This window comes from Oratosquilla oratoria, chromosome 18 (genome assembly GCF_046742065.1).
Source record: "Oratosquilla oratoria isolate Oo_2021 chromosome 18, ASM4674206v1, whole genome shotgun sequence".
Taxonomy (NCBI): domain Eukaryota; kingdom Metazoa; phylum Arthropoda; class Malacostraca; order Stomatopoda; family Squillidae; genus Oratosquilla; species Oratosquilla oratoria.
The window spans coordinates 64,038,949-64,051,113 of NC_134794.1; the positions used below are offsets into that span (position 1 = coordinate 64,038,949).

At 44.7% G+C, this 12,165-nt stretch overlaps 1 protein-coding gene across 4 annotated transcripts in view; it reads left to right on the forward strand.

Annotated features, from left to right (window-relative positions):
• LOC143035339 (uncharacterized) overlaps positions 1 to 12,165 on the forward strand; it is a 460,728-nt gene that overhangs the window by 271,038 nt on the left and 177,525 nt on the right. For all 4 annotated transcript variants that reach the window (XM_076202312.1, XM_076202310.1, XM_076202309.1 and 1 more), the window contains one exon: positions 1,321 to 1,367. The gene's annotated coding sequence lies outside the window, so the exon portion shown is untranslated. The remainder of the gene's footprint in view (positions 1 to 1,320; positions 1,368 to 12,165) is intronic.

A 12,165-nucleotide genomic window follows, 5' to 3' on the forward strand; every position in this document is an offset into this window, starting at 1 on the left:
GGTCACGGAGGACCGTTGAAAACCGTCGAAAACAGTTGCAAACCTCAAAAACCAACAACGTTAAAATCGTTGGAAATTTTGTCGACGACGCTATGTGGTTTTAGGAGAAGAGCCTCAAGACGTCTTTAGGAAAGGGAGAGGTGGGGGGAGATTATATGGGGGTAAATCGGGGGGGGATAAAAATAAAAAGGACGGAGGAAAAGGGGAAATGGATCACATTTTAATTTATTTATTTATTTATTTGTTTATATATATATATATATATATATATATATATATATATATAAAAATATATAAAAAATATATCTATATCTATATATATATTGCTCCCGTCTCCAATGGTGCCACTGCCTTGTGGTACTCGTTCTCAGTGCCATCACGAGCATTTGGCACCCGCCAGGTGATTTTATTAAAGATACTTAAAAGGATCTTAGATCTGAACAGCAGAAGTTACACACACACACACACACACAAACACACACACACACGCACACACACACACGCACACACACACCACATACATACATCGGGCCATATATGAACTCTGAGCTTTCATCCGAAGAGGTAATAGCTGTCGATCACGGGTCCAACACGTGATTCAAGACTGTAGTGAATCATACACCAGCACAATGTCCTCAATTGAAGGGAGGCCGGGATTATTTTCCTGGCCACATAGATATGTAATTGAAAATGTATATAGTAGTCTTTTGTGGTGGATCTCCATTTGGTTTTCAAATACTAATCCAAGTTTGAGTCTTGTTTTTTTTTTTTTTTTTTTTTTTTTTTTCATTTGTCAACTGATTGAGATGACGGGTCTAAACACTAGAGCACTTCATCTCTAAGCTGTGTAAGCTTTTATTGGTTATTGATTGAATTGTTTTTTTTTTACACCAAAATATTATCTTCTATCTTTAATAAATTTGTAAAAAAAATAATAATAATAATAAAAATAGTATATATTTTTAAATCGCCCAAATTTGTGTCAATGGAAATGTAATAAATGTTTACATGTTTTATTTATCTATTCATTCATTTTCGAGCAATGGGCTGCGCCCGACCACGGTTAGTAGGAGTTCGGCACTTTGGGTGATTTCGCTTCGCCCCCAGGCGCTCTCTACCAATCAGTCGTCTCCATTGCCGTGACGTCACCGCTCTCGGCCAATCAGTTGTCTCCGTTGCCGTGACGTCGCCACTCTCTCAGCCAATCAGGGGCTGGAGGGGACGTGTCCCCTTGAGGGATTTCCGGTTTCCGGTCCTATTTAGATTGATATTAACAGGAATTATTTTATTTGTATATTCATTTATTTATTTATTTTTTCAGGTTGCTTCGTGGTTCGAATGTCCCTGTGTACCACCGCGGCCACTCAGTGAGTATTACACCTTTTTGTTTCTGTCGACAATTTGTGTTAGTGTTTTACTTTATATATATATATATATATATATATATATATATATATATATATATATATATATATATATCGAAATTTTTGTGGAAAAGGAGATGGAGTAAATAGTGAGTTTCATTAGAATCTGGGAATCTGATATCATAGGCACGAACTGAACAAAGGAAAATAAAACGATATATATATATATATATATATATATATATATATATATATATGTATGTATATATTTATATATATATATATATATATGTATATATATATGTATATATTTATATATATGTATATATACATATATATATATATATATGTATATATTTATATATATATATATATATGTGTGTGTGTGTGTGTGTGTGTGTACACATATTTTTGTGTGTAAAAACTGTTAGCTGTACACACAATACAACCCAAGAACGCATCATTGCATGTAATGGAATTACTCAGTAATTTATTAATACGGTGAATTTGATAAAATCTTATCATCATTATCATTATCATTTAGTCACGGAGAATGAATTTCAGGGCTTGAACTTCAGTTAATGCGAGTCTAATGAAATCCTTTTGCCTGTGACGTGTCACTTGTTACCAGTGACATGGTATTAACCAGGTGACGTATCACTTGTCACCAAGTGACATGTCACTTCACATTTAACGGACACTGTAACGCCAATCTCATCTCAGTAACAAAGTCTGAAGTGACGTCACGTCATACGATGACGTCACAGACTATATGGACCGTGCCGCATATGACACGTGACACTGTGCCACGCATGGCACGTGACACTGTGGCACGCATGGCACGTGGCACTGTGCCACGCATTGAATAATTCGTTTCTGGCTAAATCCAGAAGATTTAATTCATTTGAGTAAAGGACTGACCCCAGCGAGGTCACGACCGCTCAACTCTCCTTTCAGAGAAGGGTCCGCGCCCCCCATTATGAAAAAATTATATTTTCTGAAATTAGATAAGTATTTTACAATGTCACAGATGATATCACAATTTTATCGTGGCATCATGGGAGGGATAGGAGGGGAGGGATGAGGGGGAGTAAGAAAGGTTGGGGAGTGGAAGGAGGAGGAGGAGGATTGGGTTCTTGTGTTTGTGAGAAGAGATGTCAGGTGATTTTATTCAGATCGCAATATCACCTCCGGACCTTCTTAATGACTTTCCAGGTTGAAGTGAATTATTGGTCTTTCTGTTATTATTTCTATCATTATTTATTATTATTATTTTTATTATTATCATCATTATAGTAGTAGTAGTATTGTTGGTATTATTGTTATTATTATTATTATTATTATTATTATTATTATTATTATAATTAATTTGCTATGTAACTCTTTTGCGATGTCCGGTACATTACGTAGATTGTAGAATATGCAAAATCGTGGTTTGTAGGAATATCATTACTCTAACAGTTTAAGTCCAGAAACATGTCCTAATCCCCCCTTCCCCCCTTTTCCCTATCGTAGAATTCTTTGAGGGTGAAAAGGGGGGAGGAGGGAAGAGGGAGGGGCTATAGGTAGTCAGGGGGGAATGGGTGAAGGAAATGGTGGAGAAGGTGGAGAGAGAGGGAGGAGGTGGTGGTGGTGGTGGAGGGTGAGGTAGGGGGGGAAGGGAGGGGAGGGGGGAGAAGAGGGGAGGGGAGGTCGATCGATACGTTCGTGGCCCCTCTCGGGCTCATGGTAATCACTAACGATGGCCAACGGGGCAGGAGGAGGAGGAGGAGGAAGAGGAAGAAGGGGAGAGGGAGAGGAAGAAAGGGAGAGGGGAGGAAGAAAGGGAGACGCCAGGAAAGAATGGGAGAGGGGGAGGAAGAAGGGGAGAGGGGGAGGAAGAAGAAGAGGAGGAGGAGGAAGAGGAAGGAGGGGAGAGGGGGAGGAGGAGGAGTAGAGAAGGAATGAGGAGGTGGAGAAGGAGGAAGAGGAAGGATGGGAGGAGGTGGAGAAGGAGGAAGAGGAATGATGGGAGAAGGGGAGTAAGGAGGAGAAGGAGTGAGGAGGTGGAGAAGGAAGAAGGAGAAGGAGAGAGGGAGGAAGGAACGGGGAGGAGAAGGAGGAGGAAGGGGAGAGGAGTGGGGATGAAGGGGAGGAGGTGTAGGAAAAAGAAGAGTGGGAAGAGGAGGAAGAAGGGGAGAGTAGCATGAGGAAGAGAAAGAAGTGAAGGAGGAAGAATGGGAAGAGGAGGAGGAACGGAAAGAGGAGGAGGAGGAGGGAGAGGAGGTGGAAAGTGAGGAGGAAGAGGAGGAGAGGGAGGAGGTGACGGGAATTGCACATACAAAGGGCTAACACCAGGAGACACTTAACTGGGCCCCGAAGTCGTCACCTTTGCCCATTGTGATCGGATAGCTCGAGTTTATGGATTGTCACTGATGTCGCGGGAGACCGTGGTTACCAAGTGAAGTTGAAAACAACGCTCCACAAGGTCACTCAGACAATGGTGGCTGTTTCTAAGGCCCTCTTCGCTCTAGCGGTTTGAACCGCACGGAAACCGCGGCGGTACCGCATAGTCAAGGAAAACTGCGCGCTAGTGTGAACAGGGCCTAAGCCTTGTAGTGATATATATATATATATATATATATATATATATATATATATATATATATATATATATATATATTATATAAATATATATTTTATTTTTTTTTTTTTATTTTTTTTTTTTTTTAATCGACAAATGGCGTTCTACAGAATCCTGTTAGGATTTCCTGCCAGGATTATTTTTCTTATCACATTTATCGTCAGGCAGAGCTCATGCAGCGGAAATAATCAGAAAGGATTATGACCTCATCCCAGTGGTGGGACAGCCATGACAGTCGATTTCTTTGTTTACAATATATGAGCTGACCTAGTATGACCTGATTTTGTAGTATCTTATTTTACTTGTATATATTTTTTATATTTTCCTTTAGGCGATTTAATTGATGTTAAGGAAATATCAGTTAATTGGTTAAGAAAACACACACACACACACACACACACACACACACACACATACACAGAAATACACACACATACGCACACATACACGTATGCATACACACACACATATACACACACACACACAGAAATACACACACATACGCGCACATACACGTATGCATACATACACACACACACGCACACATACGTACATGCACACAGATGAAGGTGTGGAATGTTACACGAGTTTCTTTGCAGACGACGCTAAATTGCTGAGGAAAGTGAATACTGAAACGGATTGTGAATCACTGCAGAGACCTGAACAAGGTTTGGAAATGGAGTCAGAAGTGGGAAGTGGACTTCAACATCAAGAAATGTAGCATAATGGAATTCGAAAAAAGTAAAAAAAGAATATCAGGACAATATAAAATCGGAATGAAGGAAGTAAAGAAAGTTGATTTTGAAAAATACTTTGGGAATAGTCATCACAAATGACATGTCCCGTGATAAACAGATAAACAAAGTTGTTAGAGAATCATACAACTTGTTAAGATCGATAAAGGTGGCCTTTACCTAATTTGACGAAGAAATTGTAAAAAAAAAAAAAAAAAAAAACCTAGTCACACTAATAAGGCCTAGACTGGAAAATAATGTGACACTATGGTCACCCAATACCAAAAAAGAATATATAAAAGATTGAAAAAAATCCAGAAAGAAGTCATGAAAATGGCTCCAACACCTTCAAACCTGTCACATGAGGAGAGACTGTCAAAACTGGAATTACCGACTCTGATCAAAGAAGAGGAAGAGGTGACCTGCTGACCATCTACAGAATCATGAAAGGCATGGAAGTCCTTGGTAGAGAAGACTTATTAAATTGGGACAAGAGAAATACAAGGGGACATAAAAAGAAACTTAAAAAAAAAGAACAGCTATAGAAGAGGCCTTAAAAAAAAAAAAGTTTTCTACACAGAGCGGTGGATCTCTGTAACAAACTGGACGAAACAATAGAGTGTGCAAAGACTGTACACGGATTTAAGAGCAAACTAGACACTGCGAGATACAAAGACGGGACACCACGGGCATAGCTCATCTTCCCGTAAGATACAACTAGGTAAATACACACACACGCACAGACACACACACACGCGCAGACACACACACACACGCGCACACACACACACACACACACACACACACACACACACACACACACACACACACACACACACAGAGGACTTATTAAAGTGGGATAAAAGAAAAACAAGAGGACACGAAAAGAAACTCAAAAAGGATAGTTATAGAAGAGATCTGAAAAAAAAAAAATTCACACAGAGTGGTGGATGTCTGGAACAAATTGGGACAAACAGTAGTGTGCTCAAAAACCCTACAAAATTTAAGAACAAACTAGATGCTGAAACATACAAAGACGGGTCACTACGAGCATAGCTCCCCTCCCCGTATAATACACGCGCACACACACACACACACACACACAGAACATACAGACACACACACAGAACATACACACACACACATATACACACATACGCACACATACGAGTACACATATACACACATAAACACACACGCGCTGACACACACACACACACGCACTGACACACACATACACACACACACACACACACACACACACACACACACACACACACACACACACACACACACACACACACACACATATTTATGAGGTAAAGACGTGGATAGAAAGTGAGGGAGGGAAGGTGGAAGGGAGAGAGAGAGAGAGAGACAGAGAGAGACAGAGAGAAGATTTTCAATGATATCTATCTATGGGGACTATATCGCACCGAAAAGGTGCTGCGTGGGTCTGGTCCTTATGGGTGTTACTAGAATCATTGAAATATCCAATGCATAAAATATGTGGTCATTACTTGCATACGTGGAGAATGAGTATGGGAGGAGGAGGAGAAGGAGGTGGAGGAGGAGGAGGAGGAGGACGGAAGAAGAGGGGAAGGGGGAGGGGAGGAGGGGGAGGGGGAAGGGGGGACACGATCCCAATTGAGCTCAAGTCCGAGATGTTGAGCGATACTCTGGAAAGTTTAGCCGTGAATAGAAAGTGGGGAAGGCCTAACTGATAAGGCAGGAGGAGGAGGAAGAGGAGGAGGAGGAGGAATGGGAGGTGGTGGAAGAGGAAAAAGGTGAAAGTGGAGAATTTGGTGAGGTAAAGTGGGAAGAAGAGGAGGTGGGGGAAAGGGAAGAAGAAAAGGAGGTGGAAGAAAAGGAAGAGGAGGATGGGGAAGAAAATAGGAAGGGGAGGTGACGGAGGAGAAAGGGGTAAGTGGAGAGTTTGATAAGGTAAAGGAGGTGGAGAAGGGGAGGGAAGAGGAGGTGGAAAAGGAAGAAGAGGAGGGAGGAGGAGGAAGTGGGAAGATGAGGGGAAGGAAGAGGGGAAAAGGGGAAAATGGAGAGCTCGGTGAGGTAAAGGAAGAGGAGGAGGAGGAGGAGGGAGGGGGAACCAGAAGAATGAAGAAGAGTAGGAAGTGGACAAAGGGAGGTGGAGGTGAGAGGAAGACGAGGAGAAGGAGAAGAAGGAAGGAGGAAGAGATATTGAAGGAATAGGGAATTGGAGGAAGTGGAAGAATATGAGGAGGAGGAGGAGGAGGAGGAGGAGGTCGTATCCTTTTGGGCGTGTCGTTCTAGAGCTCTCTCTTTCTCTCTCTCTCTCTCTCTCTCTCTCTGTATATATATATATATATATATATATATATATATATATATATATATATCATCATTTTATCTTTTTTTTTTTAGAAAATGGGAATTTTGTTTACATTTTCTGCCGTGACGTCATCGAAGAACCACGTCTATCTCTGTCTGCCTTATGCCCACAGACGATTTTATTCACCTGCGGAGGTGTTCAGACTGTGCGTCAGGCGATTTTATTCATGGTCTTCCTCTTGTTTCCTTTTGTCGCTAGCGTAGCGACTACCACATGTACTGTATGGGTAGGTACAGAGATCGTGCCCCATGGCTCATATTTATTTGTGTTCAATCAATTTATTCTTCCAAATATTCATTTTATTTTTTATTTATTTATGTGGTATTGCCATTTCTGTTTGATACCCTAAAATAATATATATATATATATATATATATATATATATATATATATATATATATATATATATTACAGGTGAAAAATGTAAACACACATTTCAATCACGTTATCTACTGAAGAGGATTGCAGTTTGCAATCGAAATATATAGATTCCCCGTTTCCAGTCTTTTCTACTCCAACAGTGGTTTCTACGTTATATATATATATATGAAATCGCCTGAATCACAGTCTAGTCTCATCCGTTGCCATCATATTAGTGTTATTTACATTTTTTTTTTATCTTCAAGTTTTATCATAATTTGTACATTACATATAATGCTTATCATTAGAACTGTGTTGTCAGTATAGTCAAGGTTTGGTGGCGACATTGGTAGCGTGCTGGTCTCGCATTCGCTTAGTCGTGGGTTCGAATCCCGCATTTCTCTCCGATTCCCAGCAATGACCTGACACCTCCCCCCAACAAGACTCCCTCCCTCCCTCCTTCCTTCTTCCCTTTTTCCCTTTCTCTCATCTTTCCTCCCTCTCTCTCTCCTTCCCTCTCTCTTCCTCCCTTTCCCCTCTCCCATCTCTGTATCTCTCTCTCTCTCTCTCTCTCTCTCTCTCTCTCTCTCTCTCTCTTTCCTTCTTTTTCTCTTTTCATTCCTTCCTCCCTCCTCTTCTCTCCCACGCTCCCTCTCTTTCTCTTTCTCTCTCCTTGTGTCCTTCCCTTTCTCTTTTCCTCCTTACCTCCCTCTCTCACTTTCTCGTTTTCTCTCTGTCCCTCCCATGTACTCTCTTTTTCTCCCTCCTTACTTTTCTCTCTTCCTCTCTCTCTCTCTCTGTCCCTCCCTCCCTCCCTCCCCCCGCTCCCTCTCTCCCTCCCTCCCCCTCTTTCCCTTCCCCCCCTCTCTCTCTCTCTCTCTCTCTCTCTTTCTCTCTCTCTCTCTCACTTTCTCTCTCTCTTTCTTCCTCCTTACTTTTTTCTCTTCCTACCTCTCTCTGTCCCTCCCCCCGTTCCCCCCCTTCACCCGTCAACAACGGCAAGTGTAACTAACCTGCATTAAGAGAAACACAAATGAAATTTGGCTGTCGAACAGAACGTGAGAAAGAGAGGAAAGAGAGAGAGAGAGAGGGAGAGGGCCGGATGGGGGGAGGGGAGGGGGCTTGTTTTTGTGGCGGGTGGGGGTTGGAAGTATCTGTGTGTGTGTGTGTGTGTGTGTATGTATGCATATGAGTGTGTGTCTTTGTGTGTGTGTATTATGTGTGTAGATGTCTGTATCGAGAGGGTGATGAATGATGAAATTTATGATGAAGTATGTGTGTGTGTATAGATATATATATATATATATATATATATATATATATATATATATATATATATACAAGGGCACATCGGGAGAGAGAGAGAAAGAGAGAGAGAGAGAGAGAGAGAGAGAGAAAGAGTGGGAGAGGAGTCAGCTTTAACATAAATCCGCCTCTTACGTCGTCGGGGGAGGGGGGCACTCTCTCTGTCTTTCTCTCTCATTCTCTCTCTCTCACGCTTGCATTACACTCTCTTTCCTCTTTCCGTTTCGTTGGAGGTTTGAGAGTTTTCTCCTCCTCCTCCTCCTCCTCCTCCTCCTCCTTCTCCTCCTCCGTTTCTTCCTTTTCTTCCTCCTTCATTTTCTCTTCTTCCTCCTCCTCCTCCTCCTCCGTTTCCTCTTTTTCATCCTCCTGCGCTCTCCTCCTCCTCCTTCCCTTTTTCCTCTTCTTTCTTTTTTTCTCCGTTTCTTTCTCCTCCTCTTTTCCTCCTCCCTCCTCCTCCTCCTCTTTTTCCTCTTCTTCCGCCGTTTTTTACGCCTAATTTCCCGCTTCTTGCTCTTCCTCCTCCTCCTCCTCCTCCTCCTCCTCCTCCTACTCCTACTCTTTTTTTTTCTTTCTTTCCCTTGTGTTTTTCCTCTTCATGCTCTATCGGATTCCTCTTCCTCCTCCTCCTCTTCCATCTCCTTCCCCTTATCCTATTCCCCCTCAACTCCTCCTCCTCCTCTAGTTTTATCCAATTGTTCTTTTGCTCTTCCTTCTCCTCCACCTCCTCCTCCATCTACTCCTCCTCTACCTGCTCATCCTCCACCTTCTCATCCTCCACCTTCTCCTCCTCCTCCTCCTACTCCTCCTTCTCTACCTTCTCCTCTACCTTCTCCTCTACCTTCTTCTCCGCTTGCTCCTCCTTCCCCTTCCCCTCTTCCTAGTCCTCCTCTACCTTCTCCTCCATCTTCTCCTTTACCTCCTTTTCCTCCTCTACACTCTCCTCCTCCACCTTCTCCTCTTCCTTCTCCTCTTCGTCCTCCTCCTCCTATTACCATCTCCTCCACCTTGACCTCCTCCTCTACCCTCTCCTCCTCCACCTTCTCCTCTTCCTTCTCCTCTTCTTCCTTCTCCTCCTCTTTTTCCTCCACCTCCTCTACATTCTCCTCCTCCTCCTCTTACACCTTTTCCTCTTTCTCCTCCTCCTCCTCCTCCTTTTTCTCCTTCGCTTCCTCCTCCTCCACCTCCTCTCCTTCTTTCTGTATTTTATCGTTATTTCCTTTTGTCAAGTATCTTATTTCTCTGCTCCCTCGCTTCCCCCCCCCAACACACACACACACACACACACACGCCGTTCCCCTCTCCCTCCCCCCTCTCCCTCACTCTCCCTCCCTCTCCCTCCCTCTCCCCTCCACTCCCCCTCCATTGCTCTGGTCTTCTCCTACGCCAGCCTTCCAGTCTCTTCCCCTTCTTCCCTCCCTCCTTCCCTCCCTCCTTCCCTCCCTCCTTCCCTCCCTCCTTCCCCCCTCCTTCCCCCTCCTTCCCTCCTCTCGTCCCCTCCCCCACCTCTGCCCCTCTCCCCCATCCTGTATTTTCCCTCTCCTTACTCCCCTCTCCTCCTCCTCCTCTCCTCCTCCCCTCTCCTCTTCCCCTCTCCTCTTCCTCTTTCACTTCCCTTTCCTCCTTCCTATCCTTCCCTCCCCTCTCCTCCTCCTCCTCCTTTTCTTCCCCTCTTCTTCCCATTCCTTCTCTTCTTCCTCCATCCTCTGGAACTCCTCCTATTCCTCTTCGTCCTCCTCTTCTTCCTCTTCTCCCCCGATTTCCTGTTCTCTTTTCTTCTCATTTTCTCTATTTTCTCTTTGCTTTCTTATCTGGTTCTCCTTTTCAAACTCCCTCTCCCTCCTTCCCTCCTTCCTTCCCTCCTTCCTTCCCTCCTTCCTCCTCCCTCCTTCCCTCCCTCCTACTTTCCCTCCATCCTTCACTCCCTTCCCTCTTCCTCCTCCTTCCTTCCCTCCTTCTCTCCCTCCCTCCCTCCCTCCTACTTTACCTCCATACTTCTCTCTCTTCCCTTTTCCTACTCCCTCCTTCCCTCCTCCTCCTCCTCCCTTCCTCCCTCCCTCCCTCCCTCCCTCCCTCCCTCTTTCCCTCCCTCCTTCACTTTCTCCTTCCCTCCCTCTCTCCTTCTCTTCTTCCTTCCCTCCCTCCCTCACTCCTTTCCTCCCTCCTTCCCTCCCTCTTTCCCTTCTACCCTCCTTCCTTCCCTCCTTCCCTTCCTCCCTCCTTGCCTCCCCCTTACCCCCTTCCCTCCCTCCCTCCCTCCCTCCTTCCCTCCTTCCATCCATCGGTATCTAGTGCTCTGATCCAGTTACTAATACGTTTTTCTCCCACTCTCTCTTCCCCATACTCTCTCTCTCTCTCTCTCTCTCTCTCTCTCTCTCTCTCCCCTATTTTTATTACTCCTCGTCCTCATCCTGTGACTCGCCATCCACTATTTTTCTCCTCCTCCTCCTCCTCTTCCTCCTCCTCCTCTTCCTCCTCTTCCTCCTCCTCTGTCTCCACCATCTCCACCACCTCTGCCGACACCGCCAGCACCGTCAAGGCCATCTTGTTCCTCTCTTTCTCTCTCTCTCTCTCTCTCTCTCTCTCTCTCTCTCTCTCTCTCTCTCTCTCTCTCTCCTCTTTTTTTTCTCCTTGTCTTCTTTCATCTTCACCGCCATTCCCCTCCTCATCCTCCTCTCCTTACTCTTCTTCCTCCTGCTCCTCCTCTTCCTTCTCTTCTTCCTTCACCCACTCCTCTTCTTCCACTTCTTTCTATCCACCTTTTCCTTCTGTCTCTCTCAATCACTCTCTCCTCTCTTCCTCCTCCTTCTCTTCTTTCACCCCACCTCCTCTTCTCCTCCTCCTTCTCCACTTCCTCCTCCTCTTTCTTCTATCCACCTCCTCCTGCCCCCCTCCTCCTCCTCCTCCTCCTCCTCCTCCACTTCTTCCTCCTCTTTCTTCTATCCATGTCCTCCTGCCCCCCCTCCTCCTCCTCCTCCTCCTCACCTCGCTGAAGAGTGATTGGGATTGGAAGGGGCACCTTGTCGCCATTGATTTATGATTAGCGGTCTACCCGCTTTCCCCTTCCCAAGGAGATGCGCTGACCCTCCGCCAGAGGACTCTCCTCCTCCTCCTCCTCCTCCCTTTCCTCCTCCTTCTCCTCCTCCTCCATCTCCACCTCCTCCCTTTCCTCTTCCTCCTCCACCTCCACCTTCTTCTTCTCCACCTCCTTTTCCTCCTCCACCTCCTCCTTTTCTTCCTCCTCCTCCATATCCTTCTCCTCCTTTTGGCCCTCCTCCAGCTCTTCCTCCTCTCTTCCTCGTCCTATTTCTCTTCTCTTCCTCCTGTTTCTCTTCTTCCTCCTCTTTCTCCACTTCTTCCTCATCCTGTTACTTCTCTTCTTTCTTCTCTTCCTCGCCCTCTTCTTCCTCTCCA